The sequence below is a fragment of the Schistocerca piceifrons genome, chromosome 3, assembly GCF_021461385.2.
Source record: "Schistocerca piceifrons isolate TAMUIC-IGC-003096 chromosome 3, iqSchPice1.1, whole genome shotgun sequence".
NCBI classification, from domain to species: Eukaryota; Metazoa; Arthropoda; class Insecta; order Orthoptera; family Acrididae; genus Schistocerca; species Schistocerca piceifrons.
The window spans coordinates 827,848,466-827,871,340 of NC_060140.1; the positions used below are offsets into that span (position 1 = coordinate 827,848,466).

The 22,875-nt window shown below is 40.4% G+C and overlaps 1 protein-coding gene across 1 annotated transcript in view; it reads left to right on the top strand.

Annotated features, from left to right (window-relative positions):
* The window catches only part of LOC124789376 (cell division cycle protein 27 homolog), a 236,177-nt gene that overhangs the window by 58,119 nt on the left and 155,183 nt on the right, over positions 1–22,875 (top strand). The window lies entirely within an intron of this gene.

Sequence of the window (22,875 nt, forward strand, 5' to 3'; positions counted from 1 at the left end):
TGCATTAAACTTAGTTTGTGAATAATGCTGTACTCTATTTATTGTAGTTAGTGTATATTTAATTCAGTTTATTGCTGTGTTCTGAATGTGTGTTTCAGTTTATGACTTTGGGATTGGGGTAAATGTGAATGGAAGGTTCATTTGATGTTGCTACTTCTCTTAAATGGGGATTATGAGAATCTTTGTTATTGTAGATAACTTCATGTGCCATCTGCTTCCCCCCCTCCCCCTCCTCCTCCCCACTCCCTGAAATCATGTAATGTGAAGGTTCATTTACTGAGCTTCAGGATGTACTTTGTACCATTTGTCTGCTGATTTATTGAAATCCATAAATGTTTTAATGTGTTTCAACAAAGATATGGACTGATGACAACAAAATGTTATTTGCACAGGATTTTTTTTACCTGAAGATAGGTTACTTGAAATGACAAAAAATGTTAATAGAATGAAGTTTTCATTCTGCAACAGTGTGTGCTAGACAAAGACTCGAACACAGGACCTTTGTCATTTGCAATCAGGTGCTCTACCAACTTAGCTACCTATGCATGACTCATTACCCTTTCTCACAGTTTTACTTCCACCAGTACCTCATATTATACATTTCAGACTTCACAAAAGTTCTCCTGTGGAACTTGCTGGACAAGCATTCCTGGATATTGTGAAGACATGGCGTAGCAACAGCCGGGGTTTGCTTCCAGAATGAATTTTTCACTTTGCAGTGGAGTGTGCACTGATATAAAACTTCCTGCGAGTTTCTTTGGAGAACTTCTGTGAATTTTGGAAGGTGCAAGATGAGGTACTGGTGGAAGTGAAGCTCTGAGGATGGGTTGTGAGTTGTACTTGGGTTTCTCAGCTGGTAGAACAGTAGCCTGCGAAAGACACAGGTGTCCCAGTCCACCACAGAGTTGTAATCTGCCAGGAAGTTTCAAAAAATGTTTGCCTTAAACAGTTAATAAATGAAAATATGCATCAAATTCTGCACAGATATTGTGCCAAAACATGTCAGTCAGCAGCTGTGAAACATAAAAGTGCCATAAAACACAGTGGCTACATTAGTATAAACAATATATAACAACACATTTGTAGATTATGATACAAAAGCATATGTACACATTTCTTTATTTGGGCTATGGGTCTTAGTTTGCTTATTTATTTGCTCTTCTACCTATGATAGCATGTTTTGTTACAAGTACTGGAATAGCCATGTATATTGTTTTTGTGCACAAATTGAATTGTATGTAATTTTGAAGCCAAAGTTGTATACATTAGATGAACTTAGTACACGTGAAAAACAAGTAACTGTGTGATGTTGAACAATTTATAAACACATGTATTCATTCACTTAGTGGAAAGTATCCCGTAAATACGTCTGTTTCTTGTTTAAAGAACTTTGTGCCCTGGATTGCTTTTATTTTCAAATTGCATTTGCCACAAATTTCCATTGCCACATGGAGTGGGCACTTCTGACATTTTTGTATAAAGTAGTTTCTCTTATATAAGGGTTCACATGATTTACTTATTGTACTTCCAATTCGTATTCTAATGGCCTTCCTCTGAAATTTAAATGTATTGAGTGCTGGAGGAGTGTTTCCCAGAATGTTACTCCAAGGTTGAGGTGTGACTGGATATAAACAAAGTGAGCATGAAGTTTCCATATTGGTGCAGGACTTTTATGCTTTTAGATGATAACGCCTTTGACTTGGCTCACAGTTAGTGACCTCCGTATGTTTAATCCATTTCAAATTGTCTTGCAGTGAAACACAGAGGAATTTTGTTACAGTGCTACCTTACACTTGACCATCCTTAAATAAGACATTTTGTTTATGTCGATTCTTATTTTGTTTGGTATGAAAGTTCATTGTGGCAGTCTTATTGGTTCCAAAAATTAACTGATTATGGTCTGCCCAACATAAAAAATGCTTTATGGGACAATTTATCGACTGATTCCATTCCTTGCTGTTCTCACATTTTAGTAGAACTGTCATATCATTAGCAAATAAGACTGTTTTGTATGCATCAGTATTTACATTCAGGTCATTAGTATAGAGTAGAAAGAGCAGGTTTCCTCACAATGAAGCCTTAAGGTACAGCATATTTGATTGTAGCATATTTCTCAGTGCTTCAGTGACTGCTTTGCACTTATGATCACTGCACCTTGGTGAGATCACTTGTTTATGATTGTCCAGGAATAATCCATATGTCTGAAAGGCCTCATGTGCCATAGTGTTCAATATTAGTAAGCAATTTTTCAAGCTTGACCATGTCAAAAGCTTTTGACAAATCTAAAAATATCAGTGTTGTTAATCGTACATTATCCAAAGAGTTAATGTACTATTAAAACATTCACACCTTGCTGTCTTTGCTGATTTTGCCCTCCCGAATCCATGCTGAGATGCAAATAATATATCATTCTTTTCTATAAATGAAATCAGTTTTTTGTACATCATTTTCTCCAGAACTTTTGATGTGTTAGATGAAATGGCAGTTGGCCTATAGTTGTTCTTGTCATATCCCATCCCCGTCCTCCCTTCTTGTGCACAGGAATAACTTCCGCTGTTTTCAGTGACTCCAGAGAAGCCTTTGATAGGAGAGAGGAGGCACATAGGTATTGACGTTTAACAAGAAAATTCACAAAATGCTGAGAAAGCAGATATTGTTGTACTGTTGGTTCTTTGTTGACAGGCAAAAGTTAGTAAAAATTTGTGTGTCTGTAAAAAGATTACAAAAGTTTTCACTATTTTACCATAGCAAAAGATCTTGCCAAGAATCTGAGAAAATTATGGTCCTATAAAAATCACTAAGCAGGCCAAAGGCTTCTATACAGTCACTTGCTGACCACTCTGTTGTGGCAGTAGAAGACAGTGAAAGGAAAAGCGAAGTTTCAAATTTCACTTAAAAACATTCACACAAGAGGATCATACAGACATACTATAGTTTGACTGATGCACAGACTTCCATATGAAGGACGTAGAAAGAGGTATCCTTGGCATTGAGAAGCAACTGAAAGAGTCCAAAGAAAAGTCACCAGGTCTGGATGGAATCTCACTTTGCTTTTACAGAGTGTACTCTCTTGCATTGGCCCCTTAGCTTGCATTTCTCACAAATATTTGGTCTAGCAAGAAGTTCGAAGTGACTGGAAAAAGCGTAGATTACTCCTGCATATAAGAAGAGTAAAAGGATGGACTCGCAAAATTACATACGACTATTCTCAACATTGCCTTCATGCAGAATCCTTGGGCTTATTTTAGGTTCACATATAATACATTTTCAAAAAATGGAAAAACTAGATCGGAATATCAACAATATTATGAAAGGGATAGATTACTACTAACAGTAAAGATGATGGGCAGGCACATTGAAAGCATTGTTACAAATTTAGCTTTTGGCCAAAGCTGTCTTCAGGGAAAAACACACACACACACACACACACTCGCAGAAACAAGCATACCTCATGCAAATATGACCACCATCTCCGCCAGCTCAAGCCAGTCCGATAAATTTTCTGGAGACAAAAAAGCTTCTGTCCACAAATCAGCATGGATTTAAAAAGAATCACTCATGCAGAACTCAGCTTGTCTTTTCCTCACAAGATATCCAGCAAACCAAGAAGGAAGGGCAACTGGTAGATTCCAAATTCCTCGCTGCAGACTGTTGACATAGATTGGAGCTCAGTGAATGAGTTCCCATACATGTAAGTGGCTTGAAGATTCCTTAAGTAATTGAACTCGGTCATTGTCCTGTACGGCAGGCGTTCATCAGAGACAAGGAGTGCCCCATGGAAAATGTCAGCTTGCTGTCAATTTAAACAATCCTGTAATGTTCAGATACAATTTTAGTGGTGTGCTGCTTGACACAGTCACATCAACTACATATCTAAAAAGAAAGATGATGAAACTTACCAAACAAAAGCGCTGGCAGGTCGATAGACACACAAACAAACACAAACATACACACAAAATTCTAGCTTTCGCAACCAATGGTTGCCTCGTCAGGAAAGAGGGAAGGAGAACGAAAGACAAAAGGATATGGGTTTTAAGGGAGAGGGTAAGGAGTCATTCCAATCCCGGGAGCGGAAAGACTTACCTTAGGGGGAAAAAAGGACAGGTATACACTCGCACACACACACATATCCATCCACACATACACAGACACAAGCAGACATTTGTAAAGGCAAAGAGTTTGGGCAGAGATGTCAGTCGGGGCGGATGTACAGAGGCAAAGATGAAGTTGAAAGACAGGTGAGGTATGAGCGGCGGCAAATTGAAATTAGAAATTAGCGGAGATTGAGGCCTGGCGGATAGCGAGAAGAAAGGATATGCTGAAGGGCAAGTTCCCATCTCCGGAGTTCTGACAGGTTGGTGTTAGTGGGAAGTATCCAGATAACCCGGACGGTGTAACACTGTGCCAAGATGTGCTGGCCGTGCACCAAGGCATGTTTAGCCACAGGGTGATCCTCATTACCAACAAACACTGTCTGCCTGTGTCCATTCATGCGAATGGACAGTTTGTTGCTGGTCATTCCCACATAGAACGCTTCACAGTGTAGGCAGGTCAGTTGGTAAATCACGTGGGTGCTTTCACACGTGGCTCTGCCTTTGATCGTGTACACCTTCCGGGTTACAGGACTGGAATAGGTGGTGGTGGGAGGGTGCATGGGACAGGTTTTACACCGGGGGCGGTTACAGGGGTAGGAGCCAGAGGGTAGGGAAGGTGGTTTGGGGATTTCATAGGGATGAACTAAGAGGTTGCGAAGGTTAGGTGGACGGCGGAAAGACACTCTTGGTGGAGTGGGGAGGATGTCATGAAGGATGGATCTCATTTCAGAAATGAAGTCATGTCATGAAGGATGGATCTCATTTCAGAAATGAGATCCATCCTTCATGAAATCCTCCCCACTCCACCAAGAGTGTCTTTCCGCCGTCCACCTAACCTTCGCAACCTCTTAGTTCATCCCTATGAAATCCCCAAACCACCTTCCCTACCCTCTGGCTCCTACCCCTGTAACCGCCCCCGGTGTAAAACCTGTCCCATGCACCCTCCCACCACCACCTATTCCAGTCCTGTAACCCGGAAGGTGTACACGATCAAAGGCAGAGCCACGTGTGAAAGCACCCACGTGATTTACCAACTGACCTGCCTACACTGTGAAGCGTTCTATGTGGGAATGACCAGCAACAAACTGTCCATTCGCATGAATGGACACAGGCAGACAGTGTTTGTTGGTAATGAGGATCACCCTGTGGCTAAACATGCCTTGGTGCACGGCCAGCACATCTTGGCACAGTGTTACACCGTCCGGGTTATCTGGATACTTCCCACTAACACCAACCTGTCAGAACTCCGGAGATGGGAACTTGCCCTTCAGCATATCCTTTCTTCTCGCTATCCGCCAGGCCTCAATCTCCGCTAATTTCTAATTTCAATTTGCCGCCGCTCATACCTCACCTGTCTTTCAACTTCATCTTTGCCTCTGTACATCCGCCCCGACTGACATCTCTGCCCAAACTCTTTGCCTTTACAAATGTCTGCTTGTGTCTGTGTATGTGTGGATGGATATGTGTGTGTGTGTGCGAGTGTATACCTGTCCTTTTTTCCCCCTAAGGTAAGTCTTTCCGCTCCCGGGATTGGAATGACTCCTTACCCTCTCCCTTAAAACCCATATCCTTTTGTCTTTCCTTCTCCTTCCCTCTTTCCTGACGAGGCAATCATTGGTTGCGAAAGCTAGAATTTTGTGTGTATGTTTGTGTTTGTGTGTCTATCGACCTGCCAGCGCTTTTGTTTGGTAAGTTTCATCATCTTTCTTTTTAGATATATTTTTCCCACGTGGAATGTTTCCCTCTATTATATTCATACAACTACATATCTAGGCGTAGCTTTGTACCTTGCGCAGTGATATGAAATGAAACAAGCACATAAGGTTGTTTGTAGGAAAGATGAATAATTGACTTTGGTTTATGGGGATAATTGTGGGAAAGTGTAGCTGATGTGTGAAGGAGACTGCGTATAGAATGTTCAAATAACTTGAGGGTTTGCTGCCGGGTGATGTCGTCGACCACCGCCGTTATTTCGACAGGAGTATTGTCTACATATCTAAAAAAACACGCAGGTTTCAAGGCTGCTGACTCCAATGCGCCTTCCTCAAAGTCCTCCATAAACAAATTGGCCACAATAGGTGACAACGGGCTTCCCATAGCAACTCCATCAATCTGTTTGTAGTACTGACCATTGAATAAAAAGAAAGTGGAAGTCAGCACATGTTGAAACAAATTTGTTAACTTGACACCAAACTTAACCTCAATTAGCTGCAACGAATCAGAGAGGGGGAACGTGAGTGAAAAGAGAAACCACATCAAAACTGACTATAATATCAGAGTCATTCAAATGCAATCCCTGCAATCGATGTAAGAAATCTGCAGAGTTCTTAATGTGGTGTTCACACCTACCTACTAGTGGGCTCAACAAATTAGCAAGATGTTTAGCTACACGATACGTCGTAGCACCAATATTAGAAACAATAGGCCTCAACGGGACAGCCTCTTTATGGACCTTACGGAGTCCATATAATCTAGGTGGATGCCCGATTGACATGGCTTCCTCATATTCATCAGCTGAAGGTGAAGTGCTGGCAGCAACTACTAGGGTGCAGATCGGTCTACGCTGCTGCAGCTCTACACAGCCCTTGTTCAATCCCACCTTGACTATGAGAATCTGGTTTATGGTTCGGTGGCGTCCTCAGCATTCATTTACTCGACCCAGTGTACTATTGTGGCATTTGACTGGCAACAGGAGCTTTTGGGACAACTCCGGTGACCAGCATCCTGGTGGAGGGCGGAGTCCCTCCATTGAAGGTTAGGCATGCACAACTGCTCGCCAGTTGCATTGCACATGTTCGTAGTTCTCCTGCGCATCCGAATTACCATCTCCTTTCCCCATCCACGGCAGTTCATCTAACGCATCAGAGGCCCAGGTCAGGGCTTCTTGACATGTACCGGGACCATGAAGTGGTTTACACTGACGGCTCGATGTCTGATGGTCACGTTGGCTTCGGATATGTTCATGGAGGACATATTGAACAGGACTCCTGGCCAGATGGCTGCAGTGTTTTCACTGAAGAGCTGGCGGCCATTTCTCGTGCTCTTGAGCGCATCTGCTCGTGGCCTGGTGAGTTGTTTCTTCTCTGTACTGACTCCTTGAGCAGCCTACAAGCTATCGACCAGTGGTACCCCTGCCAACCTTTGGTAGCGACCATCCAGGATTCCATCTATGCCCTGGAACAATCCAGTCGTTCCATGGTGTTTGTGTGTACCGCAGGCCACATCGGAATCCCAGGAAATGACCTTGCCGACAGGCTGACCAAACAGGCTACACGGAAACCGCTTCTGGAGATCAACATCCCTGTAACTGACCTGTGATCATTAGTATTCCACAAGGTTTTTCAGCTTTGGGAGATGGAATGGCGTAATCTCAGTACGCACAACAAACTGCATGCCCTTAAGGAGACAATGAATGTGTGGAAGCCATCCAAGCGGGCCTCTCGCAGGGACTCTGTGGTTCTCTGCCGGCTCCCCATTGGCCACACGTGGCTAACACATGGCCACCTCCTCTGTCACGAGGACCCACCTTGGGGTCACTGTGGCTCTCATATGACTGTCGTCCACATTTTGTTGGACTGCCCACTTTTAGCCACTTGGTGGCGGACTTTTAACCTTCCCAACATCCTACCTTCGGTGTTTGGCGACAATGTCTCAACAGCAGATTTAGTTTTATGTTTTAATCATGAGTGTTTTTTTTTTTTTTATCGCACCATCTAATGGTGAACACTTAGCCTTCTCAGGTTGCCACCCTACTTCCATTTTAAATCTGTCACACTTTCCTTGCATTTGTTTGTCTTGGTTGTCGTCTTTTTCCCTACATGCGTTCATCTGGCCTTGTCTTTTTGGGGTGGACATTTTAATGTGTTGCAGAGTGGCTGGCTCATCCTCTTTTATTATTGTGATCAGCCAGCCCAGACCATCTGCTCTATGGTTTTAATACCTTTTTCTACTTTTCCTTGTGGTGTATGTTTTCCCCATTTTTTGTTCATTCAGTTCGTTTTCTTTTTAGGTGTGGTGTTGAGTGTTTTGTACCTTGAGCCTTTCTTGCGTCAGGAAAAAGGGACTGATGATCCTGTAGTTTGGTCCCTGTATACCCCAAACCAACCAACCGACCATCCATCTTCTCTTATTATCGTTATAAAAGGATCAGTGGTCCACATTGTCTGCTCTTCCATGCGGTAGAGCAACGAACAGTACATGGCATCTCTCTTCCTTGTGTTTTACTGTTACTTAATTGAAAGAACAGCAGGCCTTCAAGTTTTTGTGTGTTGTTGTATATCTATTCTTCTGCTAGCATGTTATTTGACACATCAGTCACCATAACTTCAGTTTCAAAGAAGAGAAAGAAAAGTCTTACGATAACAGACTACAAAGTCTATTAAGAAATATTATTTTGCAGATAAATAAATTTATGTGAAAATTGATCTCAAAGCATTTATACAATCAAATTCCATTTTCTCTGCTCTCAGAAAAGAAGTTTGTTCACTACAAACATTAGATACAGGGTGAACACTTAAAATTTGCATCGCAGATATTGCGGAAATGGAAAGTGCTATTGATGTGTGGTTTTCACAGAATAAATTGGTAGTCAGTGGCTCATATTGTTAGCCAGTCGGTAGATTGTAATAATACTTAGAAAGTGTATTTTTTGTGCAGACATAAGGTTTTTTTTTCTAATGAAACAATGTCTCTTGACAGTTACAAACTAAAAGTAGTGTAAATTAGAATGTCAGTGGTGTTTGTTGCAGGATTCTAATGTGAGCTGTTTACAGGATACTGTATTTTGAAAAGTTTCCACACTGACACTTGTACAATATATGTGGTAGCAAACACTAACTAACAACACTAGTGCATACACTAGTTATATGGATTCTGACCAGTAACGAGACAATTGACCATCACAGGTTAAGTTCAAAATGACCACCGGAAGTAGCAATACGCACTCAGAGTTTGGTATGGAATGACTACTGCACTTGTGCTACCATTTCAGCAGAGATGTCTGAGCAGACTGCAATAATGCGTCATTGTATATCATTGGCTGTAATTGATATGTCCTTGTAGACAGCATCTTTCAGCTTTCGCCACAGAGAAAAGTCTACAGGCATCATATCCAGGAAATGGGCTGGCCAAGATATAGATCCTCTGCGTCTGATACAACGATTTGGAAACAATTCATGAAAATATGCTGTAGTACTTTGTGCACTATGGGGTGGTCAGCCATAACATTGGTTCGTTCTAGTCTGCAGAGGAAGACATGCTTGCATTCAGTTCTCCGTCTATGAAAAGCAGTTCTATGAACTGATGGTTCACTATCCCATACCGCACATTTACACTCCGTGGACACTGACGGTCCATCTGATAAAGCCAACAGGATTTGTCAGCAGACCTGTAGTGTGTGTTTTAGCAGTTACATGTCCATGATTGCTAAATGTGGCTTCATTACTAAACAAGATACGTGATACATCTGGAGTATCCTGTTATAATGTCCAGGTACAGAAGTTAACACAATTCTTGTAATAGTTTCCATGCAGCTCTTGATAAGAGAGAGATGTGCCAGCGATGGAACCTTTGTTGATGGAGAATACTTAGGACACTTGCCTGATTTGTGCCACTTCCTCGGGCGATTGCATGGGAGCTTACATGTAGATTGGCTGCAACAGCAGCAAGAACATTAATTTCCTCCTCTTCTGTCATCACTTGTTTCCTTCGGCTACATGGTCTAGGTGTTATACTACAACTTTCATGTAACTGGTTGAAGAGATTAATAAATAATTGGCAAGATGATTGATGTATGTTGGGGTACCGAGTTCAACACTGACTACTGTAAATGATGTAGCCGACAGTTGCACAGTTGTGTTTCACAGTTCTTTACTTTCACTGTTCACAACCTCCCAATATTGCACAGTTGATATGGCCAGTTCACTATTGGTTAACTTTTGATAAACCTCATTAATAGTTTACAGGCAAACGTCAGCATACTGTTACAACAGTCAACTGTTGAACATCTATGAGCAGTAAAAACCTAACCACACAGTTCACAGTCTTTCAAATAAATTGAACAGACACTGTCATTGTTTTAACACACAGCCTGTTGATGTTACACTTATTTCACGGTTAAGTTGATGCATTGTTGTTTATCTAACCAAATAAATAATTGGAATTAAATAAGGGCTGGTTTTACTAATATTTTATGAATGGAGCCAAATAAATACTTTAAGAATCCTAGCAGTCCTTCTTCCAATTGCTTAGAATTATTACAGAATTTATATTTGTTTATAAGTCAACAATAGAATTTAGGTCACGAAACAATTACTGATTTCATCCTATAACAAAAGATATTAACTAGGAATGGTCAAAATAAATTAGGAAATTGATGACACATACAAAACTAAGCACAAAATTAGATCTGGTGCTGCCGGCCGTGGTGGCCGTGTGGTTCTGGGCACTGCAGTCCGGAACCGCGGGACTGCTATGGTCGCAGGTTCGAATCCTGCCTCGGGCATGGATTTGTGTGATGTCCTTAGGCTAGTTAGGTTTAAGTAGTTCTAAGTTCTAGGGGACTGATGACCTAAGATGTTAAGTCCCATAGTGCTCAGAGCCATTTGAACCATTTTTGAGATCTGGTGCTATATTCTTTAAAACTGAGGGCCAACTTTTCTCTTTTATGGAAATGCAGATTATACTCATGTATGTTAATGGTAATTAGGCAAAAATGAAAATAAAATGAATTTAAGGAGGCAAATGGAGAAACAAGAGAGGATGTAAAGAGATCCCAACTTGCTTCGTCAGTCAGTCAGTCAGTATAACTTTTTCAACCATTGGAATGATTTGTGCCCTTTTTTTTACTTATGCCTAACTGTTGTTTTGTCTTGAGGGTGTAATAAAAGATTCAAGCTCCATATACAGTTATGACTACAGAAAAAGTCCTTTAGACTGTACATCAGCTTTTCCTAACCTGGCCTTTTGAACACATTTCTTCAATGTTTTATCTGGTGCCACTATCACAGGGTCATCAGATGCAGAACTTTCAGTTATTATGTACCCATTTGTTTTATGATGATGCATGTATCTTTGAAATATCACAAATCTTAAAATGGTGTCCTTGTAATTGCTTTAATAAGTATCTACTAGACATACAGAGCACGTCGTATGTATATTGCTCTTGTGCCTCATTTCGATGTATTTTCCTGTAGTAAATCATCTTTGGTGTTGTTTCATTGTATTGATGAAATTCCCTATACTGTTTTGTTTGATTTTTTTTTAATCAAAAGTGTTGTATCATTACACATTGTTTGTCTTTTTCTCTTGACTCGTTTAAGAAGTGAGCAGCAATGGCCCTGTGATTCCTATGACTGACCTGGCAAGTCATCATGAAAGTAGTGTGTGCCATGGCATGGGAATTCTGCACACTGAGAGTAAGATTGTAAAAGGAAAGTATGCCTGGACGTGTAACAGAGTGAGCATTCCAGAATGAGTTTTCACTCTGCAGCAGAGTGTGTGCTGATATGAAACTTCTTGACAGATTAAAACTGTGTGCTGGACTGAGACTCACCTTATGCGGGCAAGTGCTCTACCAGCAGTTTTCATCTGCCAAGAAGTTTAAGAGTGAGCATTGTTGGTGATTGCAAAATGTCACTGTAAATCTAACCACAACATTGATTTACATTCAGCATCATGCAGTTCTAAGTTGAAAAATTTTTTTGGTGCTCACATTGTCTGATGTCAACTTCTTCTAGTTCAAGAACATTAAACTTGGTGGCTTCTTCTACTCTATAAAGTTGCAAAATAAGAGCCAGTTACTATTTGGTTCTTTTGCAGATTATCTTTCATGATTAAGCCTGAGTGTCTTAAACAGTTGTTACTTTTACTGACAACATTGCTTTTTCTTTGTGATACACATTAATGTATGCCAACATGCAGATTTTTGATCGGGGTGGCATTATCGTGCTACATTTATATAGTATCAGATATCCTTTAAATGGAAATGTCTGCTGAATATACAGAAATTCCTTTATGAAACTTCTCACTGCAAGATTTGCCACTGGTCACCTCTAGCTATGGCCCTCCCTACACTAATGCACTTCCTCTTCCTCCTCCTCCTCCTCCTCCAAGTATTAGGCATTTGCCTGTTATGTCCTCTTGTTCAGTGCATCTATTATTGGTGCTTAGTGACTATTTGAGATCCCAACCTCTTTCTTGGTCTGCATACTGATCTTTTCCCTATTGGTCGATAACCATTACTATTGTAGGTTTTCTGTTTTCATTCATTCTTGTAACATGATCTCTCATTTATTTCTATACTCCCCGATGTGTTCATTTACACTTGTAGGACCAAATTCTTTTCTCATTGTAGTACTCCTAATGATATCAAATACTTAATAGCCTCTTAATCCTCTTAAAAATATCACTTCTGCACATTTTAATGTAATAGTCCTCTTCTTAGATACAGTTATTTTTATCAGCTATTTCTTTGTAAGAAACCTCAGTTGGATTTCTGCAGTAAGCCATATTTGCAATATTGATTTGTCCATGTTTAAATTCGTTTACACTGTAATAAAGGGCTTTGAGTGTACAATTGAAAGAAAACAACCCTCGGTCATTATTTTTAACCACTTAATCGGGTTTCAGCGCTGCTAGGAGTGTCTTCCTCAGAATTTAAATCAAAGAATGGTCTATAGCATGGTCACAGAATTATGACTAAAAACGTATGATACAGAGTGTAAGTACAGAATCATTGTGAAAGACTGGCAGTACTTATATGTCATTTATAAAATAATAAATATGCCAAAAGGGCATTAGTCACAAAGATATTTAAGATAAAAAAATTATGATGGCGAGCCACTAAGGGCTGCGCGTTACTTACGTGGTTATGGGTTGCAAACGGACTGAGGTGCCTGCGTTAACAAATGCGGCCAGGTGAACATGGCACTGCAACGAGCATGCCATCTAGTAGCCATAGATACAATTAGGCTACTTCACATTGAAATATAGGCAGAAGTGATTATAAATGAATAGTATTTGGTACATAATGGAAAGCAATGTTTGTTTGATAGTAGCGTACAACATAACATTGTGTCTACATCGAAGCTTATAACAGTAAGATAAAACATGAAAACATCATTATGAAAATGTAGATAGGACTGAATGACAATTGTAGAAAGCAATATTGACATGAAATACAGCCAAGAAACATTTGATAATTAGAAAACATAGGACTACCTTAGAAAGGAAAGAACATTTCGGCAACCTGCACAAGGAGACCTGAAGTCAGATTTCGAGTAACGGCTTTATACCGTTGAAAATATTTTTGTTATGTAGCTGTAGCTGTTTGTTAAGGATGAGGCTATCCTTTCGAGCAATATGTTTGAAAGTCTAATTCTTCTAGAATGTCTAGTCTATGCCCTTTCTTTTCGGTGTGCAAAATGTTGCTATCGCAGATGGCTTTAGGTGAATGGCCTGTAATTAGAAGATGGTCGGCAAAAGATGAATTTTGGAGGGTAGTGCCATTTTTTCCTTAGCAAGTGTTCTTTATATCGGGTAGTGAAGGCACGTCCAGTTTGTCCTATATAGTAAGAGGGGCAAGTATCACAGACAATTTTGTAGACACCAGAATTTTCTAAAGGGGAACGAATAGAATATTGAATTTTTTCAGCAGTATAAAGCCGTTACTCGATATCTGACTTCAGGTCTCCTTGTGCAGGTTGCCTAAATGTTCTTTTCCTTCTAAGATAGTCCTATGTTTTCTAATTATCAAATGTTTCTTGGCTGTATTTCATGTCAGTATTGCTTTCTACAAGTTGTCATTCAGTCCTATCTACATTTTCATAATGATGTTTTCACGTTTTATCTTACTGTTATAAGCTTCGACGTAGACAAAATGTTATGTTGTATGCTACTATCAAACAAACATTGCTTTCCATTATGTACCAAATACTATTCATTTATATTCATTTCTCCCTATATTTCAATGTGAAGTAGCCTAATTGTATCTACGGCTACTAGGTGGCGCGCTCGTTGCAGTGCCATGTTCACCTGGCCGCATTTGTTAACACGGGCACCTCAGTCCGTTTGCAACCTGTAACCACTTAAGTTACGAGCAGCCCTTAGTGGCTCGCCATCACAATTTTTTATCTTAAATATTTTTGTGACTAATGCCCTTTTGGCATATTTATTATTTTATAAATGACATATAAGTACTGCCAGTCGTTTACAATGATTCTGTACTTACACTCTGTATCATACGTTTTTAGTCATAATTCTGTGACCATGCTATAGACCATTCTTTGATTTAAATTCTGAGGAAGACACTCCTAGCAGCGCTGAAATCCGGTTAATTTGTTAAAAATAATGACCGGGGGCTGTTTTCTTTCAGTTGTAATTATTCACGGTCTCTGAACATGCTGCCATGTACAAAATTTTGCTTTGAGTCTTAGTACAAATGTGTTTAGACTTCCTTCAGCCCTGTGTCATGATCCCCTATCAGAGATTAGTAAAAACTTCGGTCACCAATCTCTTGCGTATTGCTAAAAAACATGGCATCAGTTGCTTAAGACAGCAGCCAAAAATCAACAAGCTGTTGCATCTGTTTGAAAATTCTAACAATACTGCTCTAAAGAACATAATGACCATCACACCACTTAAACTCACTGTTGTTTAACTGAAATATTAAAGACCTAGTAATCCACTCTCACATGTTTCATTTTGTGCTTCTAGTAATGTTAAGACTGTCCTTCAGATATGTGTTATGCATGGCCAGTTATAGACATCGATTGAACTGTTAAAATCTCTAATCTCTTTATGGCCGAGGTAAACCTGGTGTTTCAACAGTAGCATGAAAATCTGTCATGTAGTACATTTCTACAAAGCTTATAGGATGTAAACTATTAAAAGTACATTATGTTGTCATGGTCTTCAGTTTGAAGGCTGGTTTGATGCAGTTCTCCATGCCACTCTATCCTCTGTGAGCCTTTTCATCTCTGAATAACTACTGCATCCAACATTTTTCTGAATCTGCTTACTGTATTCATCTTTTGGTATCTGTCTACAATTTTTACCCCCCCTCCCACACACACACACACACACACACACACACACACACACACACACACACACACACTCTTCCCATCCAGTACTAAATTGGTGAACCCTTGATGTCTCAGAATGTGTCCTAACAACAGATTCTTCCTTTTGGTCAAGTTGTACCTCAAATTTCTAGTCTTCCCAATTCTGTTCAGAACTTCCCCGTTAGTTACGTGATCTGCTCATCTAATCTTCAGCATTCTTCTGTAGCACCACATTTCAAAAGCTTCTCTTCTCTTCTCTTCATGTCTAAATTGTTTATTGTCCATATTTCACTTGCATATGTGGCTACACTCCATACAAATACTGTTAAAAAGACTTCCTGATTTTTAAATCTTTACTTGATATTAGCAAATTTCTCTGTTTCAGAAATGCCTTCCTTGCCATTACCAGTCCACAGTTTATATCCTCTCTACTTCAGTCGTCAGTTATTTTGCTGCTGGCCAAATAACAAGACTCATTTACTACTTTAAGTATCTTATTTCTTCATCTAATTCCTCGGCAACACCTGATTTAATTTGACTACATTCCATTATTCTTGTATTGCTTTTGTTGACGTTAATTTTATCTCCTCCTTTCAAGACACTGTCCATTCCCGTTCAGCTTCTCTTCCAGGTCCTTTGCTGTCTGACAGAATTACAATGTCATTGGCAAACCTCAAAGTTTTTATTTCTTCTCCCTGGACTTTGATTCCTACTCCAAATTTTTCTTTTGTTTCCTGTACTGCTTGCTCAATGTACACACTAAATAACGTGGGAGGAAGTCTACAACCCTGCCTCATTCCTTTCTCAACCACTGCTTCCCTTTCGTGCCCCCCGCCATGCCCACCCCCCCACCCCACCCCTCTGCGACTCTTAAAACAGCCATCTAGTTTCTGTACAAGTTGTAAATAGCCTTTTGCTCCCTGCATTTTACCCATGCCACATTCAGAATTTGGACAGTATTCCAGTCAACATTGTCAAAAGCTTTCTCTAAGTCTACAAATGCTATAAACTCAGGTTTGCCATTCCTCAATCAATATTCTAAGAAAAGTAATAGCATCAGTATTGCCTCGCATCTTCCTACATTTCTCTTGAATCCAAACTGATCTTCCCGAGTTCGGCTTCTACCAGTTTCTCCATTCTTCTGTAAAGAATTCTTGTTAGTATTTTGCAGCCGTGACTTACTAAATTGATGATTCGGTAATATTCACACCTGTCAGCACATGCTTTCTTTCGAATTGGAATTATTATACTCTTCTTGAAGTCTGAGAGTATTTCGCCTGTCTCATACATCTTGCACACCAGATGGAAAAGTTTTGTCATGGCCCATTCTCCCAAGCTATCAATTGTTCTAATGGAATGTTGTCTACTACTGAGATCTTGTTTCGACTTAGGTGTTTCAGTGTTCTGTCAAATTCTTCACACAATATCATTATCTACAATCTTATCTTCATCTACATTCTCTTCCCCTTCTACAAATTGCCCTCAAGTACATCTTCCTTGTACAGACCCCCTATATACCCCTTCCAACTTGAGCTTACCGGCGCGAGGGATTAGCCGAGCGGTCTAAGACGCTGCAGTCGTGAACTGTGCGGCTGATCCTGGTGGAGGTTCGAGTCCTCCCTTGTGTGTGTGTGTGTGTGTGTGTGTGTGTGTGTGTGTGTGTGTCCTTAGGATAATGTAGGTTAAAGTAGTGTGCAAGCTTAGGGACTGATGACCTTAGCAGTTAAGCCCCATAAGATTTCACACACATTTGAACATCCCCCCCCCCCCCCCCCCCCCCCCCTCTGCCCCAGCTTACCCTTCATTGCTTAAGACTGGTTTTCCATCTGAGCTTTTGATATTCATACAGGTGGTTCTCTTTTTTCCAAAGGTCTCTCTAATTTTCCTGTTGGCGTTATCTAGCTTTACTCTAGTGATATATGCTTTTAAGTCCTTACATTTGTCCTCAAGTCACCCCTGCTTATCCATTTTGCACTTCCTGTCAGTCTCATGTTTTAGACGTTTGTATTCCTTTTGTCTGCTTAATTTACCGCATTTTTGTATTTTCTCCTTTCATCAATTAAACCTCCTGTGTTACCCAAGGATTCCTACTAGCCCACGTCTTTTTACCTACTTGATCCATTGTTGCCTTCACTATTTCGTCTCTCAAAGCTACCCATTCTTCTTCTACTGTATTCGTCTCCCTGTTCTTGTCATTCATTCCTTAATGCTCCCTCTGAAACTCTGTAACAACCTGTGGTTCTTCCAGTTTATCCTGGTCCCATCTCCTTAATTTCCTACTATTTTGCAGTTTCTTCAGTTTTAATATGCATTGCATAACCAATAATAATTGTGGTCAGAGTCCTCATTATAAATGTTTTTATAGTCTACCTTTCTCACTCTCTACATATGGTTTATCCAAGATATTGTTACTAACAAGTGCATTCTTATTTATTTACCAGTATGTACAGTCTTAGACATAAAAACTGACTGCCGGCCGGCCGCCACGGAGGCTAAGTCCGAGTCGTTCACTTAAGGTGGCCAATAAAACTGACCACCCCTGACAACTCTAAGTCCGGCCATCTGCACAATCTGGCAACACTGTAAGATGGGGAAGTGTTAGGAGGAAGTGCTGCCTACTTCCGAGTTGATATGGAGGGACTGAGCTCGTGGTCTCGCGGTAACCGTCGTGCATTCTAAACGTAGAGTCGCATGTTTGCGTCCAACTGCTTTTATTTTTTATTTTTTTTACCACATTTCGGTCTAAAGTTATGAGTCTGATTGAACATCGAAGACAATTCGCTTAACATTCTATCCACCCGTAATAACAAGTATTCCAGAAACAATTCCGCAGGACGGCTTGTGGCTGCGTCGTGTTCATAACAGCTTACGCTCGAGCGTTTCCTCGCGCTGCAGCGGCTACCGGCCACCGGCCAGACGCCACGCGCTGCCTGAAATCCAGCGCTGCCCAAGTGAAGGTGGCGCCACGCTGTCAGTGTGTGTATCAATGTCATTTTTGAATTTGAAGTTCTAGTTATCATCTTGCAGTTAAGCATTGGATTTTGCATACTTGAAAATCGTGAACTACAGTTAAGCATTGTAAAATTGAGTCGCAAGTGGAATAAGGTGTAACTTCTGCAACACAACATTTACTTTGTTATAACAGAGGGGTGAATGTAGTGGAGGCAGCTAGAAAGATTTGAACTGTGCGTGGAGCGAGTGCTTTTGGGAAAAATACGCCAGAAAAAGATATTCTTGTTTCAACAAAAATTGTTCTGGAATGAATGATTTTCCACATTAAGGAAGTCTCGACTACTGATATATGTGACAGATTACCATTTTACCATCATGCGACATTTGCATTCAACAGCCGAAGTTCAGAAGTCTGGTGTAGGAGTACTGCATGCTCTAATTCGAAACAACAAAAATCTACGGAGTGCTATTATTGAACGTCATCAGGTCGCTCATTGAGCATTACTATGCAGTACTGTTACTGGTGACGAGTTATGATGCCTTTATCGTTAACTTCCTAAGAAGAAATGAAAGGCTGAGCCCCACAAAAAGACGTAGACTAGAGTAAAGTGTAGTGTGAACTTAATATTTTACATTTGATAGCTCCATAAGTGTGTTTTGGACTACGAATTCTGCCCCAAGGGGTGTGACACCTTTCGGTCGCAGGGTAAGAAAGTCGAGCAACAAAACTACATCACCTATGCTACTTGCATGATAACTCACTCTGGTGATTTGAGAAACAAAACTAGCCAGGAGATTGATAGGAAAGTCGTGTCTCAGACACTTGTATTGATAGGGAAGTCCTCTCTCAAGCCCTTGTCCCTCTCGTAAAATATTACCTTTCCCGCCCTTGTTCGACCAACCGTCAAGGCAATTCATTTCTAGACGAAAATAGTCTTAAAACTACTATGGTTTAATGACATCGTTAAAACAAGTAGGTTTCTACGGGCGTAGAATTTGTAAACAACGGTTGCATTGTCAGATTGTTGTAGATATCGTGAAAGAAAATTCAGCTGTTGATTAGTTTCTCTTTGATGATTACTATTGGAAAATGCAAATAAAATATTCACTTTGCTAATACAAATTAAATTCAGCTTACTACAGAAACATCACGATGGAAGTCTGTCTTAATAAAGCATTAAGTTCAAAAATGGTTCAAAGGTCTCTGAGCACTATGGGACTTAACTTCTGAGGTCATCAGTCCCCTAGAACTTAGAACTAGTGAAATCTAACTAACCTAAAGACATCACACACACCCATGCCCGAGGCAGTATTCGAACCTGCCTCCGTAGTGGTAGCGCGGTTCCACACTGTAGTGAAGCATTAAGTGTCTGTAAGACGATTGATCCTACTTCAACACGAATTAGAATGATATTACCGACTTTTGACTTCGAAAAGATCTGTATTTACTTCATTTCCTGTATCATTCTCAAGTATTATGAAAATGTGACATTCCATAGATAAAATTATGTATTCACAACAACAAAAAATATGTCGGCAGAAAACAAAAGTGGCATTATGAAACTGGCAGTACCGTAAGGTTTCCGCTCTGACACTAAAGGTTATTGTAAGTAGCAAGCCGAATTTTGCTCGAGCATTATCTTACGATTCCCTTATTGAGTTTGTATCTGCCTGCTTGTAGTTCTACTAGAAAAGAATAAAAAATCTGGCTTTCGGCGAGTCTAGAAAGGCGAAGGCGAACGAAAGCAGCTTGCACTTGGTAGCCAAGCATGTTACCTGGGAACTGTTTTTTTTCTAAAGTGGGAAGACATCCTTTTGTAGTTGAATTGTTGGCAAATGTCAGTCAGACGTGTGCCGTTGGTCTAAGCGTTTCGGTATGTTGAATTTGTACCAATGATTTTTCTACAGGTTTTTTCTGTTCCAAATAGAGAGTTGAAGTCTCCCATTAGTATTTTCACGTCATCTTGGTGAATTTTGCTCATAATATTTTCGAGTGTGTTCCAGAATTTTTTGACATTTTTGTTTTTTTTCTTATTTTTGATGTTGGTGGGGGAAAGTGCATTGATGAGTGTATATTTTTTACTGGGGCTCTGAATGAGCATAGTCATAAGTCGATTGTTGATGGGTGTGATTTCTTTGACAGAATTGATGATAGATCTGTGTTCGAGAAAAGCAGTGCCGAAGATTGGTACGCCTTTCACTACCTTTTGTTGTATTTTGCTCTTGAAGATGCAATGGTTTCCGTAATGCAAGGTTTCACTGTCAGTGAGTCGTGGTACGTGAAGAGCAAGGATGATAATTTTTGGTCGGTCGATTTATTATGTTAGATTACTTAGTTTTCGTTACTTGGATCAATGTATCAATATTTTGTTATATAAAAAAAGGATCTTACGTATGTGAAATCTTATGGGACTTAACTGCTAAGGTCATCAGTCCCTAAGCTTACACACTACTTAACCTAAATTATCCTAAGGACAAACACACACACACACACACACACACACACACACACACACACACACACGCCCAAGCCCAAGGGAGGACTCGAACCTCCGCTGGGACCAGCCGAACAGTCCATGACTGATGTGACCACGACCGCTCGGCTAATCCCGCACGGCGTGTAGTTTTCAAATGCATGTTTTCTGCTTGTAGGGACATTTACCAGAGGTCTTCAATATTCTCTGCCGTGCTAACCTGGCCTCCCCAGAATCCGAAATTCCAACTTCCGCCTTTCAACAGTTTGCACAGTTCATGTTTTCTTGTGTTTCATTGGTTTGGCTTGGGCGATTCGAGGACCGTACAGGACCAGAGGGTGTTGAAGCCTTTGGAAGCAAGTATTTTCAGCCGAGCTCACTGAGCTAACAGACGGTGACCAGAGTAGCGGTGGTTTTCACTCAGACATGCGTGGATTTTGAGTTCAACAGATTTAGTAGTCGTTGAGGATTGTGTTAGTATTGGGTTCACCCCAAGTATTTGATTTCCTCGGTACCACCCATATGGGGGAGGGTTTCCCCTATCGGCCCCACGGGATTATTATTATTGTCATTATGTCATCAGCAAATCCGATACGGTGCATCTTCCCACCACTGAAATAGATGTGCATTGTTCGAATCGGTATTTACATCACATAAATATGGGTTATAATTAAGTTACATTGCTGCTAGTAGACATATTTCTCACTTTTTCTTGGGCAGTTGCTACCTGTTACTCCATCATAGGAATTTATATGCGCAGCATTGTTTCAATACAGACGTTCAAATTATCCGATTTCTGTAATTTCATTTCGATACCAGATCGTTCTAAACGGATTAAGCCAGTCAGACTTAATGTGGATATCCGAATACGACTCATCATTTGATAGACTGGGTAAACCACATTCTTAATCGGACGGTTGAATCTAGATCACTTATTTATGACAGGGCCTGAATTCTTAAACACTGTGAAAAATAATAATGCAATGTGCTTATTACTAATATTTTATTTAAATATAAATATATGAACAAACGAGATAACAGTTTATTTACAGGAGCAGAGCCCCATCCGTCATAGCAGAGCAGTGCGAGATTGGTTTCAGGGCCAAGAGAGGATAAAGCTGTTGCCATTTGTTCCACGATCACCGAACATCAACCAGATAGAGAATATGTGGGCAGAGGTAACTAGGTAATTGCCATGTGGACCTACAAATGCAAGCGATCTTTGGACGAATATAGGAAACGTATGGTGGGAAGTAGACCATCACGCTACACTGTCGACAACTTAATGAAAACAATGCCCCTACGCCTTCGAGAAATCTTATTTAATGATCGTGGGTGGGTTGATTACTAAAAGTATACTCGTCCACAAAACCCATGTGGACAATTATCTGATAGTTGGTCAAGCTTTGCTTTGTCACAGCTCTTTAGATGCAAGTCCATTAACTCTCAGTCTACTCCTTACAATTCTTGCAATGCAAGGTAATTGAAAAATCTCATCCACTCGACGCCAACTGAGGAATTGACTGGTGCATGTGTTGTTCAACACACAGTAGTTGTCACACTCACTGGAATCAATGACTGTGTGTGTGTGTGTGTGTGTGTGTGTGTGTGTGTTTTTTCGTGTTCACGCACAATGTGAATCAATACTATTAAAGTATTTTAATGCGATGGGAAGTTACGAACCGAATTTTTACCCAACCCACGACCTGCATATTACGTTACGTTCAGTAAGATGTGTTAACTCCATAGTATCATTAGCAGAGACAGTGCGCTCTTGTTGTAGAGGCTCACGACAAGTGCAGCGATTAGCAGTGCCCAATGCCGTCACGATTTGTTTATGTTGGCTTAGCGTGGACACTGCAGCAGATGCTTCTCCATAAACAGAAAGAAATCACCTTGGCTCTGGCTGCAGTGAGCGGATATCACTGCCTGTGTGTTCTTATAGTAACCAACGTGAGACTCTACTCACAGGTGCCATGGAGCAATTGCAACGGGTATCATGTCATTAGTCATCAGAATATTAACCACTGATGAAATGTCCACTCTATTTGAATCCCCAGAAAATAGGAACCTTCTCACAAAGGAATGTGAGGTGATATCAAAATTTATCCAACATACAAAAATTAACTGCAGGGCTTTCATGTATGCAGTAGTAGCACACAAGGAAATATTATGTCTTGGAAGCGTATATTTCATTTCCTCTTCTCATATTAACGCCCCCCCTTGTTTTAGTATGAAGTAAGAAAAAAAACATGAAAAACTAAGATTCCTGAGAAGCATATCATTCATTTC